Source organism: Adiantum capillus-veneris, chromosome 23 (genome assembly GCF_014529385.1).
Source record: "Adiantum capillus-veneris isolate H3 chromosome 23, ASM1452938v2, whole genome shotgun sequence".
Classification (NCBI taxonomy): Eukaryota; Viridiplantae; Streptophyta; class Polypodiopsida; order Polypodiales; family Pteridaceae; genus Adiantum; species Adiantum capillus-veneris.
Window position 1 is genome coordinate 70829680 of NC_140953.1, and position 24269 is coordinate 70853948.

Genomic DNA, 24269 nt, shown 5'->3' on the forward strand with positions numbered 1-24269 from the left:
ACACTCTAGTTTACCAAACTGCAGTTCGAAGAGAGCCAATCCCACTGCACTCTAAGAAGGGCCGCAAGAAAAAATCCTGACTTCAGATCAGTGCTCGATGAGTAGGAGCCCTCACTCAACTAGGGCACCTCCTTGATGAGCAGGATCTATTTGCCAATCTCATTTCTTATTGCTTGTATAATCCTCATATTCACCGACCCTCCTGAATGATCTGTCATCTTGGGGTGAAAGCATAGAATGGTGTCTAAATACTTGGTGTCCATGGACACCAAGTATGATGCTATGGATGGCACCATAGCTGGGCTTTTAAGTCAATAATTTTTAAAAGAATATAGGTAAGATAACTGACTTCACGACTCCACTACTCAGATTGAAAGACATGGAGCGGTTAGCACGCGTGGACCTCTCCCTCTCTCTCCCTTTCTCTCTCTCTCTCTCTCTCTCTCTCTCTCTCTCTCTCTCTCTCTCTCTCCTACTCTCCTGTTTAGAATATGGATGATGGAGACTCCCTTCCTCTCACTTTGGTTCCAGCTCATACCTCCTCACAAGCAGCAATGGAGCTTCTTGAACTCAACAATGCAGCACAAATGGATTTCAGTTCACTATTACAATCAGGAAGTTTTGTACGACTTCATTCATTTCAAACTACTGCAGACTGTTCCAGGATGGTGGACGACGGATTTTATGATGAGGCACATGGAATAGACACCAATCATACGCAGGTGCACTCCAAGAGAAAGGCTTGTCTAAATGAGGATGAAATTATTGCAGTGAGGAAGTATGAAGCATAGGCTAAACGTGAGTACAGAAAGCGATGTCGTGCAAGAAAGCAAGTACAACCAAGCGTCAACATTGGAGCGGAAGATTGTCATAGGAAAGATTGTTATAGGGAGGACGTCGATGTACACACAATGGAAGACAAGAAGAAACATACTATTCAGAATATTGTTCAGCACATTGTGAGACAGTTGCATAGTTACGGGAAAGAAGATAAGAATGCAATTCTTCAAGGTGTTTTCAATGATGATAGAATCTTGCCATTCTGTGAAGATTTGTATCTTCCTGTAAATGGCCTTATTTCTGCACTCAAGGTCTCCTTACAGGAATTAAAGATTCCAAAATCAACTGACGAGATGTTTTCAAAAGGAAGCACATTCAGCATGCTGTTGAATGGATTACTGCATGATAATGGGAGCCAAGGTAGAGATGTTACTCTACATAAAGTGGCAAAGCTATTAAATGTTCATCCAAGGAATTTATATTCAGCTTTGGGTAGACTTGACAGCGATCCTATGTCAAGTACGCTGAGGTTCGACTTATGCAAAAGGAAGTCTGGAAATGTTGGGTCCTTATCGGAGGAATTGAAGCAGCCAATTATTACATTTTGGATAGAGCACAGTAGGGTGTCTCCAAACAACAAAGATATTTGTCGAAAATGATTGGGCAGAAAACATTATCTAGAGCATCCCATACACTTACTTGATGAATCTTAGGTAAACATGTCTCATTCTTACAATGAATAACTCTCAAGTAAAACATCTGACTCTTATGAATAGCTACCCATTGGGTGTTATGGAGTTGTCTATATCCTACTATATGTGATATGTATCCAAGTAATGTGTCAAGATAGTCCATTGTCTCTACCTACGCTATTATGTGTGCTATATTGCACAAGTGTAGCCCAATGTCCCTCTCTATGCTATAAGTGTACCATGTAAAAGGACTCTATTGTAGTAAGATAACACATGTGTGCTATACATTAAGTGTGTGTAAGAATAGCACAATAATCTTGTCTATGATATGATGTGTGGTATGTGAAAGAGCTATATTACATATTGAGAGCACTATGTGTGCCATATAGCGTTAGTGTGTGTAATAAGAGGCCAATGTCCCTATCTATGCTATTATGTCATAGTATTTCTATGGGTGCTATATAGCATAACTATGTGTAATAATAACCCGATGGTCCTGTCTATGCTATTACGTGTGCCATGTAGCAGGACTCTATCAGAGTATGACAACATCATGTCTGCTATATAGCAGACATGTGTGTATAATAGCACAATATACCTATCTATGGTATTATGTGTGCTATCAGATTTTATAATATTATGAGAGCACTATGTGTGCTACATAGCAGATGTTAGTGTAATAGTAGCAGGGTATCCATGTCTATGCTATTATGTGTGCTATGCAGAGTGTGATATGTGTAATAATAGCACAATATCCCTGTCTAAGCTCTTTTGTGTGTTATTTAGAAGAACTGTGTTATAATACGAGAGCACTATGTGTGCTATATAGCAGATGTGTGTGATGTGTGTGTAATAACAGCTAAAAATCCCTATCTATGCTATTATGTGTTATATAACAAAATTGAGCATGTAATGAAAGTTGAGTTATCTATCTATGCTATTATCTGTGCTATGTAGCATAGCTATATGTATTTATACCAATGCATCTGTAGCTATGCTATTATGTGTGATATATAGCAAAATGTAATTCTAATGCATTTTTTTTTCAAGCGAACAGAGTATTTCTTGAAGTTTAAAGATAGCCACCCACATGTGACAATTGGGCAAAGGTCCTTTGAGAAGCTGAAGCCTTGGTTCGTGCGAGAGTTGAAAGATCGAAATGCTTGCTGTTGTGTTTATCATATCAAACTGATGTATCTCAAAGATGCATTTAATGTTATGCGCTCATCTGCTTTTGGTTTTCATGGGAGGTCATGTATATGTAAATGCAATGTTTGCAAATCAGATGGGGTAAATGCAGAATGTCTTGCTATTGAGCACTTGTTTTTAGGGATCACAAAGTTGTGGGAATCATGCGTATGTATAAAGGTTGAGGGGGATATGTTCCATAAACACACCTGCTTGATGGGCCAATGCAAAAACTGTGGTGTGGAAAAGCTCAGCCTTTGTCCACGAGAACTTGCAGAGATGACAAAGACAGTTCCACTGCAAGTCTTCGAGGACATTAAAGTTCAAACTAAGCATGGTCTAAGTAAGAGAAAGATTTTGTCACTCAAACAGGTGGCTTTAAGTGAGCTGACAGGGAGGATAAAAGACGACATCAGAATCTTCACGAGCACAATTTAACTTACAAATGGCAGGCACATCAATACAGAGAATGTTTGAAGATGTTTCCTTCGGATACCATTATATCTGTAGTAGACTTTGCTGAAAATTACTCGTTCAAAAAGCAAAATGAAGTACAATCCATGCATTGGCATACAGATCAATGCACCATCCTTGTTCACATAACGTACATGCATGACAAACGAAGATGACAGTATTATCAAGCATATGCATTTCTACATCTGCGATGATAGGCAACATGATACGCTATTTGTCCAGCATTGTTTTCTTCTTTGTGATCAGTGGCTTAAAGACCAGGGGCTGAATTTCAAGAAGCACTGGGTGTGGTCAGATGGTGCAGCCTCGCAATTCAAGGCTGCAAGGCCATTTTACTTTGTTGCTAGATATTACCAACTAATAGGTACAGAGATGACATGGAATTTTTTTTGGCTCTAGCCATGGCAAGGGAGAGCATGATGGCGCTGGCGCTGTGATAAAGAGATCCCTTACACATGAACAACTCAAGAGTAATGGAGTTGTTCTTAGGCAAGTTGCAGACGTGGTTGCATTTTTTACGAGAACAATGTCCAATGCTGCATGTAGCTCTTATGCACAATCCACTAAAGCAGATCCTACTATAAACAGGAAATTTTGGCTAGTAAAAGAGACAGAAGTGGACACGTCTAATCTATGGGGTTGTGAGAGAGTACCAGGATCTCGATCACTCCATTGCATTTCAGGCTTTTGTCGTCATAATCCAGGCGGCTTTCTTGTTTTTGTGATGTTTGCATGAAGGGCCATTGGAGGACTTGTTCCAGCAAATCATATGCAGGCAAGTGGACACATAAGGCATTGAAACCACTCTCTGAGGTAGCAGAAGAGACTGAGGTACCAGAACATGAAGCTGCAATGTTTGAGGGATCCCAGGATATGCTGAGTGAGTATATCATTGAAGGTGATAACTTTGCAAAGTCAATGCAGATGTTGGCAATGCAGAAGGTGTAGAGTTCTTTCTTTTGAGATGTACAAAGAGAAAATGGATGACAGATTGCATCTTAAGAGATAAGTGGAAAAACAAATGTGATAAAAACACTTATGTTGTCACAGGGTGTTATTATCAACAGCAAGAGGGGGACCCAAATCACTACACTCTACTTGATGATAGGGGAGTTACTAACCTGTACTCTCACCTTGTTCGGGCAATCAAGTTTGACATGCCTTTAGTAGATGCTACCTCAAAGACATATTATTTATCTCCGGAACTACATGAAACCATTTACAATGCCATGCCCTATGAAGCAGCATGATACCTATTTAACAGGCTTATATTATGTTCTATATAGCCTTCACTATTCAATACCTCCTTACACATGTCCATTGTGCTATGTATCACATAGCACACAACCACACAGAGCACATAGCATAGAATCACACACATTTCAGATAATGAGGTTACTATTGTGAACATGTTGCACCTTGAAAAAAGTTAGCCAAGATATTTGTCAGAAACGATTGGGAAGAAAACATTATCAAGAGCATCCCATTCACTTCTTGATGAATCTCAGGTAAACATGTCTCATTCTTACAATCATCTCACTCTTATGAATAGCTACCCATTGGGTGTTATGGAGTTGTGTACATGCTACTATATGTGATATGTAGCCAAGTAATGTGTCAAGATATTCCATTGTCTCTACCTAGTCTATTATGTGTGCTATATTGTACAAGTGTGTGTAATAATAGCCCAATGTCCCTGTCTATGCTATAAAAGGACTCTATTGTAGTAAGATAGCAACATGTGTGCTATACAGTAAAAGTGTGTGTATCACATAGCACAATGTTCCTGTCTATGATATGATGTGTGGTATGTGAAAGAGCTATATTACATTTTGAGAGCACTATGTGTGCCATATAGCGTAAGTGTGTGTAATAAGAGGCCAATCTCCCTATCCATGCTATTATGTCATAGTATTTCTTGCAGTATGAGTGCTATATAGCATAACTATGTGTAATAATAGCCCGATGGTCCTGTCTATGCTATTATGTGTGCCATGTAGCAGGACTCTATCGGAGTATGACAACATCATATCAGCAAAATAAAATTACATCATATCACCAAAATAAAATTACATCATTCAATCATTAAGTTTAGAGAACTTTGAACAGGTCAGATTTTTGTATAGTAATCGCAAGTACATTCAATGTGCAAAATGCTGTATACATGATTCCATAACCACAATCAACCTTCCCTACATACTTCTCGTTGACTTTTATAGTGGCTGATGACACGAGCAGACACTATGTCCGAAGGATTTTCAAAGTGGTTCATCTTTGCATAAGCATTAGGGCTGGGTGAGACTGTCCACTTGACTAACCAAGGGAACAATGTGCTAACCAGGTAAATTGGGGACTGACAAATATCTGCTGGATCAAATGAAGCAGGACAGACCCAAGTCCTGGGAGGGTTGAGCAGACACTTGTAGAGTGTGTCATCCCACCACCAGTGTATTATCAGAGTTGAACTTAGGATGGTGCTTCCAAAAGTCTTTCAAACACTTGAAAAATATGGGCTTCGCGTTATCTCTACATGGAGGGATCCCAGGAACTTCATTTAGATCGAAGCTCGCCTCTCTACACCCCTCTTGACCGATAATATCGAGGAAATGCTGTTTGTTCAGCCTAGGAAAGCATGCACTCAAAGCAAGTGCTAGATTTTCCTGGGTCATGCACCTCCATAGTGCAACTTGTGCTCTTTGCAGTAGTGCATGCGAAAAGATTGATGCATTGAGCCTGACCACATATTCAAATTTCATCTTTCCTGTAGCATTTGGCCCAGTGACTACCTGATACCTTGATCTTGCCCAATCAGGAATACTACTTCTCGCTATTCCTTTGTGGAAGGAGACCTTATACCTCTTTATGAGAAGCCCATTCACATCCAGTATGATGCATAAATTGTCCCTTCTCTTCTTGTCCTCAAAAGACGCACGAGGCAGTGCAACAATCTGTACTGGCATTACCACAAGACACGGCCTCTCTTGCCTCTCATATTCATGTCCATTTTTTGCCTCTTTATCAGCATTCTTTGTACCTGCCTCATTTGTATCTGTATAGCAGCCTCTCGACCCATAGGGACCTTTGGACTTTTACCTTTGGTATTCCCAACAGTGGGATCTATACAAGACTCATTTGTATCATGTGCAACTGCCTCTTTCATGTCCACAACAGCCATGAAATGTTCTCCCAATGCCTCTCCCGATTGAGTTACTCTGTCAGTGGGCACCTCTGTGCCTTTCCCTGCCTCATTGTTTCCCTCTATACATGCCTCAGTTGTATTATGTGTATTTGCCTCTTTCATGTCCGTAGCAGCCACGAGAACTTCACCCATTGTCTCTCCCGATTGAACTGCTATGTCGTATGTCTCAGCTGTGTCGGCAGAAGCCGCGACATCACCGTTACCCACTGCTGAGACTATTCCAGGTACTCTCTTAGTGAAGTCCTCCTCACCCAAGCCTCCCATATCTTCAACAGCGGCATCTGTACCCTTTGCCTCCTCTGCATCAACAATATCATCAGCTGCATCACTTGGACAGACCACCTTGGCTTGGGCTGTGACATCACTTGCACCCACTGCCTCACGTGTTCCAGCTTCTCTCTCAATGAGGACCTCCTCACCCATGCCTCTGGTATCCTCAACAGTGGCATATGTACCCATAGGCACAACTGCATCAAGAAGGGCATCCATGACAGCATGAACAATACTTTCTGTTCCACCATCATTAACATTGCCATCAACAGCATCATCTGAGCTAGCATCAACTTCCATAGCATCCACAATGTCATTTGTGCAGGCATCAACTATCGTAGCATCAGCAATGGCATCTGTGCAGGCATCAATTGTGGTAGCATCATCAATGGCATTTGTGTCAGATTCAACAGTGGCATCTGTACCCATAGACACAACTGCATCAAGAAGGGCATCTATGACAGCATGAACAATACTTTCTGTTCCACCATCATTAACATTGCCATCAGCAGCAGCATTTGTGCTAGCATCAACTTCCATAGCATCCACAATGTCATTTGTGCAGGCATCAACTACCGTAGCATCAACAATGGCATCTGTGCAGGCATCAACTGTGGTAGCATCATCAATGGCATCTATGCCAGATTCAACAGTGGCATCTGTACCCATAGCCACAACTGCATCAAGAAGGGCATCTATGAGAGCATGAACAATACTTTCTGTTCCACCATCATTAACATTGCCATCAGCAGCAGAATCTGTGCGAGCATCAACTTCCATAGTATCCACAATGTAATTTGTGCAGGCCTCAACTAGCGTAGCATCAGCAATGGCATCTGTGCAGGCATCAACTACCATAGCATCATCAATGGCATCTGTGCCAGATTCAACTGTGGTGGGGGTGGGTAATGTACCCTTTTCAAGTTTAGCACGGTCAACATCTGTATGCACATCATCATGCACAACCTGCACATCAGCTGCATTAGGCACATTTGGAACAAATTCAGCAGTACTAGTAGGTGTGCAGGGATCAACTGTATCAAAAGACTCGTTTTTTTTTTCCTGTAACCCCCCTGGAAGCTGTAGCACCCCCTCTTGGATTCTTCACAGGATAAGACTGAGCCAGTGAACCTACAGACCCCTCAACTGTATCAAAAGACACTTTTTTTTGCATGTAAACCCCTGGAAGCTGTAGCACCCCTTCTTGGATTCTTCACAGGATAAGACTGAGCCACTGAACCTACAGACCCCTCATCTAGAAATCCTGAAGAGCGAGTGCGTCTCATGCAAGTTCCTCTTTTTTCAGCTTTTTGATTATCTACGACAAGAGAAAGTAGAAACATATTACTAAACATGTACAGAAAATAAATCAAATAATTTGCAACTATTCGATGCAAAGAATAAGAGACATGTCACTAACAAATTCCAACACTTGATTCATCAATGAGCATGGATACAATAGGGGTGCAATGGATTTCACATGCCTTTTAAAGACATCTTCTAATTGCATGAAGTTACAACAAAAACACTCATTGCTTTGCATTTGGTTTCTTTCTCTTCCTAAATGAATCAAGAGGTATATCCATTGTGGGACTTCCACCTAAGTTCTTGGGAGTCGATTTCTTGCGCTTTGGTGTTGGCTTCTTCCCCGCTGGAGGGGGTGTTGCTTTCACCGCATCTGCAACTGCCTCATTTGATGCTTCATCTCTAGTGTCCACACTTGGTGATGCTTTGGCACTCAACGGAGAACGCAACAGCCTTCTTGGAGTTAGTTGTTTCCTAGGTGATTTGACTGCAGAAGACTTTGCCATCAAGATGTCTTCAACTACTCTACGTACTGCATCCCCTACGGCAGACTCCGCTTCAAGGGCTAGCTGCATCCCTCGGGTAGACTCCGCTTCAAGGCCTGGCTGCATCCCTGGGGTAATCAGGCCATTCTTCCTTGTGGAATGCATCGTCTTGTTGGAGCAAGCATGCGATGATTGTTCTACAAAGCAAGCTATTTACAAAGTCTCACTTGGAGTATCCCAAACTACACACATAAATACTGATTTTGGTACCTACCAGTGGCCTGCGTAGAGACTCTCTCTGTTTTTGTCCTCAATGATTCTTGTATACAGGTCTCTGCTGCGATGTCTGTACTACCTGCAAAAAATTTCATTAAATGCAAGAGTTTAAACTACCAATGGAAAGTGGGCCTGCAATAGTAGTAGTAAATATTTGACACAGTGACTACCTGCACTTAATTCTTTCATCTCACTCTTCACCTTCAGACCAATCATATGCTTAGCTCTAGGGGGAACAGACATGTTGCAATCTGGTGCAACACAATAGCCATAGTCCCTACATACATGCGCGAAGCATAGCATATGGTACACATGGGTGCAAGGCAGGGAGAATACATCCAAGCTTCTGGCATCGAACGGGAATCCACATCCTACACAATGGTAGAACCCATTAAGTGACACCTCGCTAATGCTCTGCTTAAAATCCACAGGAGGAAAAGGCTTCATCAAACTAACTACCACGTTATGTGAAGTCCTCTCCATGGTAACACAAAATTTAAAGTACTCTGATTCCTGTGCTATGTTGGTCTCTACTTCTGCAAGCAGTGCCTATGAAACAAAGAAGACAACACATCTAATTTAAGTCTCAATAACCCAACAAAAGCAGATTGCTGAAAAGAATATGCAGTGTGAATCTTATCCCTTATTTGCAATACCGCATATAAGACAAGCACTTACTCTATATGCTATAAACACAAGCTTGATGTGGTATATGATATGCATTGTGCTATATACAGTCCAAGTATAATGTGTTATAAGTGCTACATAAAGTATGCACTGTAGATCATAGCAGAGAGACTTTTTAAAATACCAGATATAGCCCAAACATTTTCTCTATATGCTATATAGCACAAGCTTGTTGGGTATATGATATGCAGTGGGCTATATGAGACATAGCACATAGCATATAGCACAAATATTGTGCTATGTAGCACATATCACAATTAGAGATGTGCTATGTAGCACATAGCAAAAATAGAGATTGTGCTATATAGCACAATTCACTATTCCACACACTCCATGGCTATATTGTGAACATATAACACACAAAATGTGCTATTTAGCACATAGCACATATAAAGATTGTGCTATGTAGCACATATCAATATTTAACACACACTTCAGGGCTATACTGTGAGCATATAGCATGCAGGTATGCTATATAGCACATATTACACATGTCCATTGTGCTATGTATCACATAGCACATAACCACACAAAGCACATAGCATAGAATCACACACATTCCAAATAGATGAGGGTACTATTGTGAACATGTTGCACCTAGATTGAACTATAAAGCACATAGCACATAACCACACATAGCATATAACCACCCACTCCATGAAGATGATGGCTATGTTGTGACCATATAGCACATAGCACATAGCATAAAACCACCCACTCCATGAAGATGATGGCTATGTTGTGACCATATAGCACATATTTTGTGCTATATAGCACATAGCAAAAATAGAATATGCTCATACAGTACATAACCATACAATCCATAACACTCTAACCACATAACCACATAGAAGTGAACCACATACTCCAAAAAAAAGTGAAGCACATGTAGGAGGGTATGCACCTTTGCTTTAGCCACATTGGCTTCTAATTCAGCAACGTTCTCTCTAGTAGTACTCGAGAACTGTCCAATCAAATCAATCAGGCGTTGTCGAGCTACAGGGTCTTGCACGCAATCAATCTTCGTTTGCAAATTTATGGCCAAAGTGTTTGAGCTTTGAGCACCCTCAGCCCTATGCAATTCTCTGACTTGATCCTCTAGCTGCTTCTTTACACCCTCAAGTCTTGACTTGCAATCTTGCAATCTTCCCTCTGCAATATTCTTCATTTCTGCAAGTGCCCTGCTATCCTCCTCTGCCAATTGTACCAGGCATCCTCCTGTAGGCACGCTTGACAATGGTACAGACGTACCTTCTGTTTTCAATGATGATCTGGTAGAGGCAGCAGTGGTTTTGGAACCTCTCCCTCTACCACTCATCTGCTCTTCCCACCTCTTGATCTTGTTTTGCAAGTTGTGTCTTTCTTCTGAGGCTCTCATTGCCCTCTCTGCAAAGATAGCCCAAGAAATTTGATGTTTGCCAGATTCACTGCAGTTTTCAATGCAAAGGCCTTTGCAAATTGAGTCCCTACTTCATACATGAAGGGACCCTCCTGGTAGACATCCCAATGTCTCCACACAAGCTTTTGTAAGAACTCCGACTGAGCATGGTATGCCTTCACTTTCTTCTGGCTACCCTGAAGAGGCTTTGGGCATATAAAGACAGCTTTCCAGTCCTCCTCAGAGATGTCATTGTTTCCTGTCAAGCTACGCGGATCAACTCCCTCCAATGGCAATCCACGCTCCATATGAAATTCCTCGGCAAGACGACAAAACTTCGTATGCAGAGGTGGTTCAATGTTCCTAACTAGACTGATGCTTGCTTGAATCGGATGCTTTGAGGAAGGTGCCATGATGCAGTCTCAAGTGATATACCTGCACATCATCCAATGAACTCATGAGACGTGGTGTGCCCTCGCTTATCATCCTTGCTAAAAAGAAACAAGAACTTCATGGGCCTGCTCTTGTAAGCAGGGCATTCAAGGTGATGTGCTATGGGATTTTCCCCAAGATTGCATGCAGCTTGTGGACTAGCAAATTACCTCGGGAGTCTATGTCCTCTCATGCAGCCAGCAAAAGCAGCATTAGGTTTTGCTCGCCTCTAGTTGCAAATGAGCAAGGTGTGGCACTCATGCAGCTCCAAATGCAACTTAATGTAGCTAAATGATCCCAGGTGGGGCGCGCGTGCTCAAGCAGTATAGAGTGTACATGTTCAATGGGAGAGACATACCTCGAAGAGAAGAGGGCGGTTACTGCAATCGTCCTTGAAGCAGCCAAGCTTGCATAGTAGAAGCTCTAAGCACAGTAGACCTTGAGCACACGCGAGAGAGAGAGAGAGAGGTGGGGGGGGGGGGGGGGGGGGGGCACGGTGTTTGAAATTGCCAACTACTCATGAAACAAAGTGGGTGTGTGAAGGCTGAATTTTTCAGTATAACATTTTTTAGAATATAAATTTGGACGTCTGAAATATGGCACCAGTGACCACACCCCCAATGTCATGCTATGCTATTTAATTATATCACATATATAGCTTTCCATCTATTCATGCTTTCACCCCTTGAGTACTCACTCGTGTAAGCGTTACAAACAAGCCTATCTCGCAAAAAATACGGGTGATTTCCGACAGCAATCCAACTCTATCAGATGTGCCAATGAAGGCATGATGCAGGAAAAGGATGGAGGCAGGGTAGTATTGAGGCATGACAGACCAAGAGGGCAGGGTAGTATTGAGGCATGACAGACCAAGAGGGCATCGTAATGCAAAGCAGGACAAAGGCAAGGTAGTGTTGAGGTGGGACAGAGCAAGGGTGTGACGGGACAGAGCAGAGGGTGACAAGAGGGGCGTCACAATGCTGAGCAAGGCGAGTGTTGAAATGACACGAGGCAGGGCATCACACGAGAGGACGGATGTTGAAATGTGCAGCGCGAGGTAGGGTCAGGGCAAAGCGAGGTTGAGATAAGGCAGTAAGGGGGAGGGGCAGTGTGAGAGTCTGTGCAACAAGTTCATCTCTCTCTCTCTCTCTCTCTCTCTCTCTCTCTCTCTCTCTCTCTCTCTCTCTCTCTCTCTCTCTCTTTTATGAATCAAGATTTCAAATTAACCTTACGAGAATGTATTTTCCATCTTACATTCTTATGAAGGTCACTTTTTCTCATCACATGGTTTTTGCTTGATTGGACATTTTCCAACACCTCTGATTTTGAGAAGCCCTTCAAAAGTCTGTACTTCCGTGAGTCCAACCGAGTTTCAGAATCCAATATCCTTGTATCTAAAAATCCTCTTCGCATGTTTCTTCTGCATAGCTGGCACATTTACTCGGGCTGATGCCAAGCAATTTTGCATCTCCCATTCCTCACTTCCTCCTTATTCCACGCATCGTTCTGCAATTTTGACCTCGCATTCGTTCCAAGCAGTGAGCCAAGAATGTTCGTCCTAAAAAGCAAGCTCAAATGGTCCTTTGGAAGGGTCGTCCTCTTGGCTTGCAAGCAATGATACACGAAGGATGGGAATGGGAGGGTTGAAGCTCACAGTAGTGGCATCTCTCGAAAGCCTTCCTTGCTCATTGCTAGCCATGGAGAGATGCTCAGGGACACCGTGCAATCATCGCTAGCCATGGAGAGATGGTCAGGGACACCATGCAATCAAGGGCCTCTAGTCATGCCTCAGGCGCTTCAGTGAGCTGGCACTGTAAACGTTGCCATGGTGGTCGTCTTCGACTCCCAGACAGTCCCACTCCTCTCTCTCTCTCTCTCTCTCTCTCTCTCTCTCTCTCTCTCTCTCTCTCTCTCTCTCTCTCTCTCTCTCTCTCTCTCTCTCTCTCTCTCTCTCTCTCTCTCTCTCTTTTTGTGTGTGTGTGTGTGTGTGTGTGTGCGCGCGCGCGCGCGCAAGGTGCCACCACAAGGTGGAGAATATGCCAATGAGGGCCACCTGCAGAACGAGAGCAGCGCTCTCTCTATCACGCGCGTGCAGCAAGCCCCAATTTGATTATTTTCAAAAGGATGACGACAAAGCCGTTTTTTTAATACAAATAATCCCTACCTGGTGTGGTGCTGTAACCAATCCGCGCCAACTCAGAATGGTTCCAGCAACAGACCAAGGAGGGGTACGGAGTTGAAGTTGCACAAGCTGCCCGAGAGGGGTAGGGAGTTGAAGTGCAAGTTAAGGCTCTAGTAGGGAGTTGAAGTGGCTACAGCCAAGTGGCTACAGCCAAGCCGGTTGCTGGTTGGAGTTTTAACTATTTGGGGTCTATTGGGCACACAAGCTACGTTCTACTATCGAGGTGAAGGGCCGAAGCCTGAGGTCCACAAGGGCACGTGCCCGAGGAAGGGGAAGGGGCTCGAGCAGCTCGACTCTCGAGGGAAGTTGTCCTTGCGAGCTCATGCACGACAGTGGCATCCATTGGCAAGCGTAGGGTGTGCCAGCCTCCATGTCCACGCATCCTGCAAGGGTAATGATCTAGACGAGGAGGGACTAGGGGAAGATAGGTAGAGGTTTTTGTTGTATGTATTAAAGGTCTCACACTATGGGCACCATTGAGGCACAATTTGCTGCCGCAGTGAAGACCAAAGTAATATGTTTCATTAAAAAAAATCAGCCTATCCGCATGACCCTACCCCTCCCTGGTCTTCTGCTTCAACCATTCCGTGCCGGCGCGGACTGGTTGCAACAGAAGACCAGGGAGGGGTAGGGTCATGCGGGTAGGCTGATTTCTTTATTAAAAAAAAGTCAAGCAAATGAATGATGCTCTCTCTCTCTCTCTCTCTCTCTCTCTCTCTCTCTCTCTCTCTCTCTCTCTCTCTCTCTTCCCCCCCCCCTTCACGCAATACTCTGTGTATGGACTTCATGGCACCATCACCCTAACCTTCAGCAAGTGAACCATAGTGGCTTTCTAAAACAATACATTGCCTTGATGTGCATTAGCTAGTTGCCCACATACGCAAAGCCTTGCCCTTTCCCACACGGTATTTCACAACATACCCTCTCAAACACAACCTTGTCGATCTGCGGACTTGGACTCGAGGTTGAACTCGATATGCAAGACGGGCGAGGTGCATACCATACAGGACATGTAGGTGTAGAGTCTACACTAACACTGAAGGCAATTTTCTACATCAATGTTCGACTTCGTGCGATCATCTGTGAAAAGATTTGGAGAGCAAAGTAGGTGTCGACTAGATCATGTCAGCATTAGAAAAGGGGATTGGCAATAGCCACAGTATGTGTCCTTCAATGCAGTTGGCGACATTGCATTCCCAAATTGCACATAGCACTGATCTCTTCTAATCCCTGCGTTATCGTGGTGCCCATCATTCCTCACGACAAAAATAAGTTGTCAGGCTATCAAACCTCGAGCACAAGTTGGCCTGCAATACTTTTCCACCCTTCACAAGCGACGTAATATCCCAGGAGATTCTTGACAAAAGGCCACCCTGCAAGGATCAAAATTTTAAATTAATGCGTTAAACATGCATGGATATTGATTATTAGCAGTTAATTAGCACTACGTGGTAGGTGAACTCGAAGGAGACTCAAAGCCATGCCTTCTTTCAGATGACGACGTCCTCCTACTGAAGAGTGGTAGCTTATAGCTGCGCTGCAAATTAAAATTAACGTAGTTAATTTTCATGAGATCAAGGAGGAACGACACATAATATAAATATATTACATCAGGTAGAGAAAGTGACACCACACACAGATAATTCAACTGCATGCCTCTAATTGGTGAAACGATGGCAAGGCATTATGATGTTGAGGTATTGACGATGGATGACAGTATAGAGACACCTTGCAATGTGATGGCGAGAAATGCGAGGCCTTTTTTTTTCCATGACTGAAGGGACCGGGGCATTGGATTCAAGCCACAAACACTTGTGTGTAGAAGAAACAACTCTGCTCCTACCATGATTGCTCTTGTTTACGTGTTGCTGCAAAGATCCTAGCAGGATTTGGAAGCTTTAAATCGCCATTATGTGAGTTAGGTAGGCCTGGATATCCTAGGACCTTGGGTGTTTTCAGAAGTGAGAGCACTCACGATATAGGATCTTTTAAGGAATTGTTGCTTCATGAATTTACCTCTACAACCAGGAGGAAAATGCACCTGAGACTTGGGCCTTTCTTATGCAGAAGAAGTTGCATTAGGCTTTGGGTTAGATCGCTTATGTTTAATGATCATCACAATAGACTTGTTAGGCAAGACATTATCTTCACAAAAAGTGGTTATAGAAGCAAAATGATTAGATCAAGTACCCTTTTGGAGGTCCCTGCAAGGCACCTCTTCAAGCTTTATTGTATCCTTAAATCTGCAATTAGGAGGTCTCAAAGAATTACGAGGTACCTTAGAAGCGAATATTGCAAAGCTTCCCAGGAACTTAAGCGAGATTAGAACTTTTGGTAATTAGTAAATTGGAGCTTTCCACAACCCTTTTACTACCTCTTATCAAAATACCTTGCCGCTTCGCTTTTGTCTTGGACTCCTCTCCTAAAACATTGTCTAAGATCTCATGCATGTCAACAGCTACGTTCACAAATTCAAAAGACAACAAACAAATCTGTGAAAGCTAGACATGTTAACCTCTCAATCAATTTAACTTGCTTGTACAAGCACCTGCTAAAGTTCTCTAAAATGAACTCCGTTTCACTCAAATTTTCCATCATAACTATGACTCTATCAATTTCTCTCTCAAGCAGAGATACCAAGTTTTCTTCATAAGTATTACCTTCCAAAGGACCACTCTCAATGTGATGCAACCATTTTGAAAAGAGATGATAACCTTCTATGCTCCATTGTTGATTTTTTCCCTTTCATGGTCTTGTCCATCCAGACAAACCCCAATTTGCACTTGCAAGCTTCCATTAAAGAATGTCACTATCTGTAAATCTATTTGAGTAAAAGAAACTTTAGGAATCCGCTTTTGTCACGACTGAGTGAATCAACAACTAAACATCTACCTGTTTCACATGAGCCTCGTAGAATGGGCCCTTCTCTTATGTTCTTAGCATATCTTAACATGGATTAAGTGTTAGTCAAGTTTGGCAAAAAGTAGTAGACAAATCAAACCTCAAGAATCTCGTTGAGATGGTCATGAGGCAGTTGGGTATGCTTGAGTTCATCATGCATGCATTGGGCACATCACTTCATCGTTGCCACTACATACACCATCAATGTAGTTACAACTGGTGCATCCCCACAACTTGCTACACTCATTTCCTCCACCATTTTAGTGCCGATTGGACAAGGGGAAAGGGAGGGTAGCTCAAGGGTACTACAATGCAAAGCTCTGTGTGTGTGTGTGTGTGTGTGTGTGTGTGTGTGTGTGTGTGTGTGTGTGTGTGTGTGTGTGTGTGTGTGAGAGAGAGAGAGAGAGAGAGAGAGATTGTCCTTGCTTAATGTTTTAGGCACTTGTTTTTGCTTTCTTACAAAGGCAGAGTTGTTTCATGCTTTAGGAGGTTCTCGGATAGTATTGTAGGCTTACAAGGTTGTGTGTTGACTTTTTTGCAAAATCTATGTGCCAAAATTTTGGTTGTCTATATTTATGTTTTGAGTATGAAGAGATTGCTTGTGTCTCGAGTTTTCAATCTTCATAATGGTTCTAAAATCTCATTTTTTGCTTGAATTTATCTTCGCTCGGTTTTTTTTGCTCGGTGATTAGAAACCCCCCTGCCAGATAACATGTTACCATATACATGTGGTAGTGATGTGTGTGAACACACTTAGGACTGCCGGGACATTTTTTCCCTCGATAGGAGGTTTTTTCCTTGTGCATTGTATATACGCCCATCATTCTAGGGCTATCTATCTTTCCATTGCACACTAAGTAATATACTCTCTGTTGTGTGCCTTGAGCTTCCTTCGTCTTCTCCAAGCTATGTGTGTTTGCCTGCAACCCTAATTCCAACAACTGGTATCAGAGCAAGTTGCGTCCTCTCGGGCTTAGTCACCTGTAGCTCCAACATACGCCTGCTCACTTTCCTTGATTTTTGTGAGCTTTGGCGAGCGTTTGCAGGTCGACAAATATTCTAGGAATGCTCGAAGAGCTTAGTTTGCTCAAATTTCTAATTCAAGCTCATTTCGGCCTCTCTTTTCACTATAGGCATTTTTGCGCAGGCTATTTCGTCATTTTGTGCAAAAATTTTGTCAGTGTCGTTTTCTGCATAATAGGTCCCGTACAGTCTACTACGGTTTGTGCTATATAGTACGTGTTTTTTCCACTCTGTTTCTCCTCTTTTCGGGTAGTTCTCACATCAGGTGCAACATTCGCCATGGCTGACAACAACACATCTGTGTTCAAGATGTTTGTTGTTGAGCATAGGTTGGATGGGGATAATTACCCTATGTGGGCTTATATGATGCAACATGTTTTGTGTCAAATGGCGTTTGGAACATTGTGTAGGGCATTGATGTACGTCTTGGTTCTGAGGATACAAGCAATGTTGAGGATGTTGCAGGTCTTGCTGCAAGGATTGCTGTTGTTAAGAGTTATTTTGCCTACAACTAAACAAGCTTGGGATGTAAAAGATGTGTAGGCTCATTCATTGATTGCATTGTCTATGAAGCGCACTATTACTCCCCACATTCGTTCAACAAAATCTCAAATGTTGATGCAGAATAGGCTTTTAGTACAGAGTGTACCTGTAATCCTGCTGTCCATGATGCATGCATGTCAGTAGCTACAGATTCACACGTGTGGTATTTTGACAGTGGTGATACAAAGCACATTACCTCACGTTGTGATTTGTTCACCTCTCTTGAGTCTTTCTCTCATGGGAATTCAATTACTTGTGCCAATAATGCCTCCTATTCAGTTCAGGGAGTTGGAAAGATTGTGCATACTGCTGCAAATGGCAGTTCTTTCACACTTTTTGATGCACTTTATGTTCCTGGGATCAAGAAGAATCTTTTTTCAGTATCCATACTTTCTAGACTTGGTATTGTAGTCAAGTTTGTGGATGACAGATGTACAGTACATGATCTCAGTTTCGGTGATGAAATTGTTGCATCTAACATTTTATGTCGTGGGCTGTATAATCTAACTTTGTATGACAAGTGTGGGCAAAATTTTACAAACACAGTTGTGGATTCTAAGGCTATTTTAGATGCAAAACTTTGGCATACACGTTTTTGGACATCTGAATTTTGCCAGTTTGCTGCATTTGCAAAAATCTGACATGGTTGCTTCTTTGCCGCCTCTTGAAGCACCTGTCAAATATGTTTGTGAACGTTGTATTTTGGGTAAGATGCAGCGTTCAAAGTTTCCAAAGGATGGTTCAGTTAGGGCCACATGCAGGTTGCAACTTATGCATAGTGATGTTTGTGGGCCTATGCAAACTCCGTCCTTGGGCAATTACCTGTACTTTGTGACTTTCATTGATGATTACTCCAAACATGCATGGGTATATCCGCTTAAAGCTAAGACCGAAGTGTTTATGTGCTTCAAACAATTTCTGGCTATGGCTGAAAATGTCTCGAAATGTACTATGGACATCCTTCGTTCCGATCGAGGGGGGGAGTATACGTCTCGTGAATTTAATGCATTTCTGGCTAGTCGTGGGATAAAACACCAATGTAAAGTGCCCTATACGCCTCAGCAAAATGGTGTTGCTAAGAGGAAAAACAAGTCACTTACAAAAATGGCACGATGTATGGTCAAGAGTCAAGCTTTACCGCATTCGTTTTGGCTTGAGGCCATCATGTGTGCCACTTATGTACTAAACACGTGTCCTACAAAAGCTTTGCAATCTATGACTCCATATGAAGCATGGCATGATAGAAAGCCTTCTATTGAGCACATGCGTGTTTTTGGTTGTTTGGCATATGCTTTGGTGCCACAAACTCAGAGCAGGAAATTGGATGATAAAGTTGTCAAATGTATTTTTGTTGGTTATAGTGCTGAAAGCAAAGGTTACAGGTTGTATCATCCGCAAACAAAGCGTATCTTGGTCTCACAGGATGTTGTGTTTGTGGAAGATTTTGTTCAGCCCTTGTTATCATGTACTAGAGACAGTAATGTAAGCTCACTTTATTGCCTCTTTTCAGTGGTGGAAGTTCAAATGTAAATTCCAATAAGGCAAATATACAGTTTATGGGGGTTTCTGAAAATGTTACAGATCAGCCTAATACTGATGCAGATGTACATGATGTACTTGATGAGGAAAGGGGCTGAGAATGAGCAGGCTAGATGTATACCAAAATGGCTGGTGCATACTTTGTGTGACAGTAAATTGGATGCACCTTTGTCTGGCCGTACTTGTTCAGGTTCTCGCCATGCATCTTACGCATCAGATTGTTATGCTTTGGCTGTGTCTAGCTTGCATGATGTTGAGGTACCTCTATCTTTGATGAAGCACAAAATTCAAAAAATTGGATGACTGTCATGCAATCAAAATATGATGCACTTCTAGAAAATGACACATGGACTTTATGTGATTTGCCTCCTGGCAAAATGGCCATTGGTACTAAGTGGGTTTACAAGTTGGAACGCAAGCCAGATGGTGAGATTGATCGCTATAAGGCTTGACTTGTTGCAAAAGGTTATGCACAACAAAAAGGCATAGATTATGAAAAGACTTTTGCTCCCACTTGTCGTATGACTACTATGAATTTTCTATGTGCATTGGCAGATCATTTTGGTTGGGATTTACATCAGTCAGACATTGTTACTGCTTTCTTGAATGGTGACATATTTGAGGAAGTTTATGTAACATAGCCTCGCGGTTTTGTCAAGAAAGGACAAGAGGATAAAGTGTGCAGATGTAAGAAAGATTTGTATGGGTTGAAGCAATCTCCTCGTGCTTGGTATGAGAAAGCTGACACTCATTTGGTCAAACGAGGCTTTCGTAACAGTTCAACAGAAAGCATATTGTATGTAAAGCGTGAGGGTGATCCTTGTCAACCAATATAGCGTGCAGCCGAAAGGATGGACCAATCAACTGACCTCGGGGACGATGATATTTATGAAACCCCGCCTAAATTGAAAACGACATTTAGGTGGAGGTTTCGTGAGAGCGCACTATTGCCAGGTTCAATGACAGCAGAGAAGTTGTCTAGAGTCAACGATGACTTAATGTATGAGAAGGTATAGGTGATGATCAAGGTGGAGCTGAGCCTTTTGAGGGGTGACACTGAAAAAGAGATGTATGCAAATGCGGAGACTTACAAAAAAGCTATGTATGCAGATATGAGGAAAGAGTTGGACAAAGAGATGCTTAGTAAGCGTAACGAGATTTACACGTCATTGAAGGCCAAAATGCAGACGATTGTGAAGGCAGAAGTGAATGTAATGGAATGTGTGATGCAAAAAAGATTAGAGGATGCAAAAATAAGGGAGACCTCGCAGTTTGCAAAAATACCCTTGCAAAGGAGGGAGAAAATCAACCCTCAATGATAAAGGAGCTCGAAAGCATTAAGGAGCAAGTGAAAATTGTACGGGAAGAGGAAGAGTAGAAGGCGTGAACAACCTCTTCATGGGCGGAGCACCTATTCAAAACATAGGAGAAGGTTGATAAAGCTCAAAAGTGGATCGAAGACGCAAAGAAAGGAAAAGATAAGATGCCTGAAGCCACAACGACATCCACTATCATCAATATGACAATTGAGGAGGAGCAAAAGAGAAAGACTAGAACCCTTCATGTGCGTGTCACTGATCTCAAAGACACAGAAGAAGTGGTGCAAGAGCTCTTGAAGCGCATAGGTATTTAGTTCGCAAAGGGAAGTGATGAGAAATGAAGGCCCAAGGAAAAAGCACTCATTACACATTTCCCTAAGGAAGGAATTCCTAAAAAAGAGACCAGCACTCTAAGAAAACTAGGATATTTTTGGGTGATGACCTCACTCTAGCACAGGTAGCACACATGCAAGAGCTGATGCCACAGATCAAGGCGGCGAGGGTGAAAGGGAAAATTGCTTTCTACTGGGGAGGGAGAGTGGTGGTGTTGGAAAAGCGCAGCGCATGACGATGCGAGACCTATGGGACCAACCTTAAAATGGCAACATGGAATTGTAATGGATCAATGAAGCTAGATATAGGTGCATTTGAGGACAGCTTTAATGGAAGAGACATTATTTTTACTCGGAAACGCATTAGACTCCTGGCGGCACATTACCTAGAGTGACAGGATACCATTGGGAGACTACTTGTAGGCAGGATGTGAGATCACCGCATAGAGGACGGGAGTGATGAGGTGTGGCAGTCCTATTCATGGAGGAGCTTCAATCCCTCATTCGTATTGTTCGAAGAGATGAACAGGCCATATATATGTGGGTCAGAGTGAGAGCGGAGACAAGGAGGCTACTCTACATTGCAATATGCTATTTTGCCCCTGCACCTCTCATTATGCATCGCCCAAGGGGCAGTCACCCTACATGATATTGGATAAGGACATCTGGGAGTTCTCTAACGCTGGAGCTGTCATTCTTTTGGACTTTAATGCCAGGACGGGCCAGTCTCAGACAGCTTTCTACGATACTTCAGAGGAGATGTTGAGATGTCAGTGAAATGGGATTGGCCAGGTGTTCTGTTACAAGACGGGTACCACGTCCCAATAGAAAAGAACAGATTGAACAGACTTTTAGCACTTCAATAACAACTCAACTGAGAGAGAGAGAGAGAGAGAGAGAGAGAGAGACGACACGCGACACGGAGTGGCGAAATTCAACCCCAGAGCATATTGGCTGGCATCTATAAGTTGACTCCCATTCTTCAGGGCTTTGACACGTCAGCAGTTTGTGACATCTCCCCTTCTTGAAAGAGAGTAATCGTCCGCGATTACAGCATATCTGCAAAACAACTCAAGTTAGCTTTAAAATTTCTGAGGGTCATTTCGAGGGACAATCAATCTGCTCTTTTTGTTAAGGAGTTAGCTTCTCCTTTCGGCTCTTTTGATCAAGGAGTTGGCTTCTCCTCTTGGCTCTTTTGGTCAGGGAGTTGGCTTCTCCTTTCGTCTAGATCGAAAGTCTTGATATTCCAGCATAGTAAAATTAGCCATCACACCCAAACCGAACTGATCTTCCACGGGTGTCTTGATGCACTAAAATTACATACCCAGGCAATCTCATCCAATTAAGAATAATAAGTGGTTGGCACATCACAATGCAACACAAATGCTCACATATGCATGTTACAAGACATAGCAACATAAAGCCGCCGATGAACACTCCTCCCGCATAACCTAACAAGGTCCCCGGCTGGGAGATATTCAACGACTCCCTCATCACTCCTCCCGCATAACCTAAAAAGGTCCGGGCCGGGAGATATAGAGGCCTTTTACAAGTGAACGCCCCCCAAACCGCAACCTGCGTCGTTTGGAGGTGCTGAGAGTAACCACTACTCAGACTTCTTAATACTCCTCCTGCATAACCATCCAGGTCCGGGCCGGGAGTCACAACAACAATTATTTTACAAGCATACAACCAAACGCTCCCCAGGCATCGGCCTGCGTCGATCGGGGGTTTTTTAGCATACAACGGAACGCTCCCCAGGCATCGGCCTGCATCGTTCCAAGGTTCAAACAATACCAAAACAGTATTTCTCACTTCTCCACCAGGAGTAAAATCAGCAATCATTGAAACCAATATTAAAACCAGAGTCAAACAATTCAAATCGGCACCAGGACAAGTTCAAAACAGATATCATCCATTTCAAACAAATTTTGAAACAATATTTTCTAGCTGTAAAGAAAAACAAGTAGAGAGTTCATTCGAGGTTTTGTTCGGACAACCGAACTTTGAGGACGACTAGCTTGTCCTTCTACATCACGGTGATGGTTCGGTTCCAAACCTGGAGAGTCGCATCATTCTTGTCGTGCCAAGGCATGCCCAAGAGAACGTCGCAATTGCCCAACTTCATGATGTGGAAATCAACTTTTCCATGATAATCTTGAATAGTGACAGGAAGAGCACCAATGAGCAGTACCACTTTCTGAGTTTGCCCCGTGGCTAGCTCAGCTTCGATTTCTTCACCCTCTGCATCATAATCAAAGAGCATCTGCTTTAAGGATTTTGGATGGATGAAGTTCTTTGTAGCCATAATCACAGGGAATGCCCTTTTTCGGGCTTCCCGTCCCCACTTGCCGTCCCGTCCTCTTTTTTACACTAAAAATCCATTTGAGCCTCGTCCCCCGCCCCCGCTCCCCGTCTCGGAATGCGTCCCTTGTGACTATGTCTGTAGCTCCGGGGTCAAAGAAAATAAGAGCTTTGAAGCCATTGACTTTGCCATATGCTCGACACAATTTATTTGTACTCTCAAGGCGTATGCCATAAATATCAGAAACTAGTCCAATAGCGGGTCTAGCTCTCTTAGCAGGAGGTAGCGATGGGGTTCTGTCGACCGTTGGTGCTGGCGTCAACTCCTCCGGTCTATCAGTGCGTTTGGGACAACTAGAATGATTATGCCCTGTTTGAAAGCATCGGCCTTCTTGTAGTAAGGTGTCTCGTTGTTGAGGCATCAAACGAGGCCTTTGCGGTTGATTTTCACGAGACTCTCGAGAATTTGTTCATTGTTGCCGAGAGTTGTGGTTAGTGGCCAGAGATTCTTCTGTGGTAAACTCTAGCTTTCCCTTCATCAGTTTGTAGTCGTCCGCGGCATGGTCCATAAGTTCTTGCATGGTAGAGACTTGCTTGGATAGACAATATTCCTGCAATGGTGATGGTAGTCCAATGGTGTATCGCTCGCATTGGGCCTCCAAGGAAACAGATCTAAAGAAGGACACCGGAAGGTACACGTCGAGAAACCTTTGGTTATATTCGTCCATGGTTTCGGTGGCAAGCATTTTCAAGTTGCCCCACTCTGCCAAAATTCGTACTTCAAACATAGAAGTCATGTAACTACGTGCAAAAACTGTCTTGAAAGCTTCCCAGGTCCTTGGAGCATGTGGTTGTGTCGCAATTGAACTCCACCATTGCATAGCATTATCTTTAAGAAATCCCGCTACTTGAGAAATCTTGGATTCTTCTGTATAGTTCCCCAAAGCATGGATGTTGTCG

General features: G+C 42.9%; 1 pseudogene across 6 annotated transcripts in view; it reads right to left on the reverse strand.

Annotated features, from left to right (window-relative positions):
- Positions 1–8040: 8040 nt before the first annotated feature.
- LOC147427946 (cyclin-dependent kinase G-2 pseudogene) overlaps positions 8041–24269 on the reverse strand; it is a 74087-nt pseudogene continuing 57858 nt past the window's right edge. Inside the window, exons 2-3 of one of the 6 annotated variants that reach the window (XR_015186042.1) lie at positions 8668–8748; positions 8041–8590 (exon numbers count right to left, since the gene is read on the reverse strand). The product of XR_015186042.1 is annotated as a cyclin-dependent kinase G-2 pseudogene, transcript variant X7 (transcript). Of the gene's footprint in view, positions 8603–8667; positions 8749–14164; positions 14722–14796; positions 14886–24269 lie in introns of those variants that run through there. The other 5 variants (XR_015186040.1, XR_015186041.1, XR_015186039.1 and 2 more) reach the window with 5 other exon arrangements.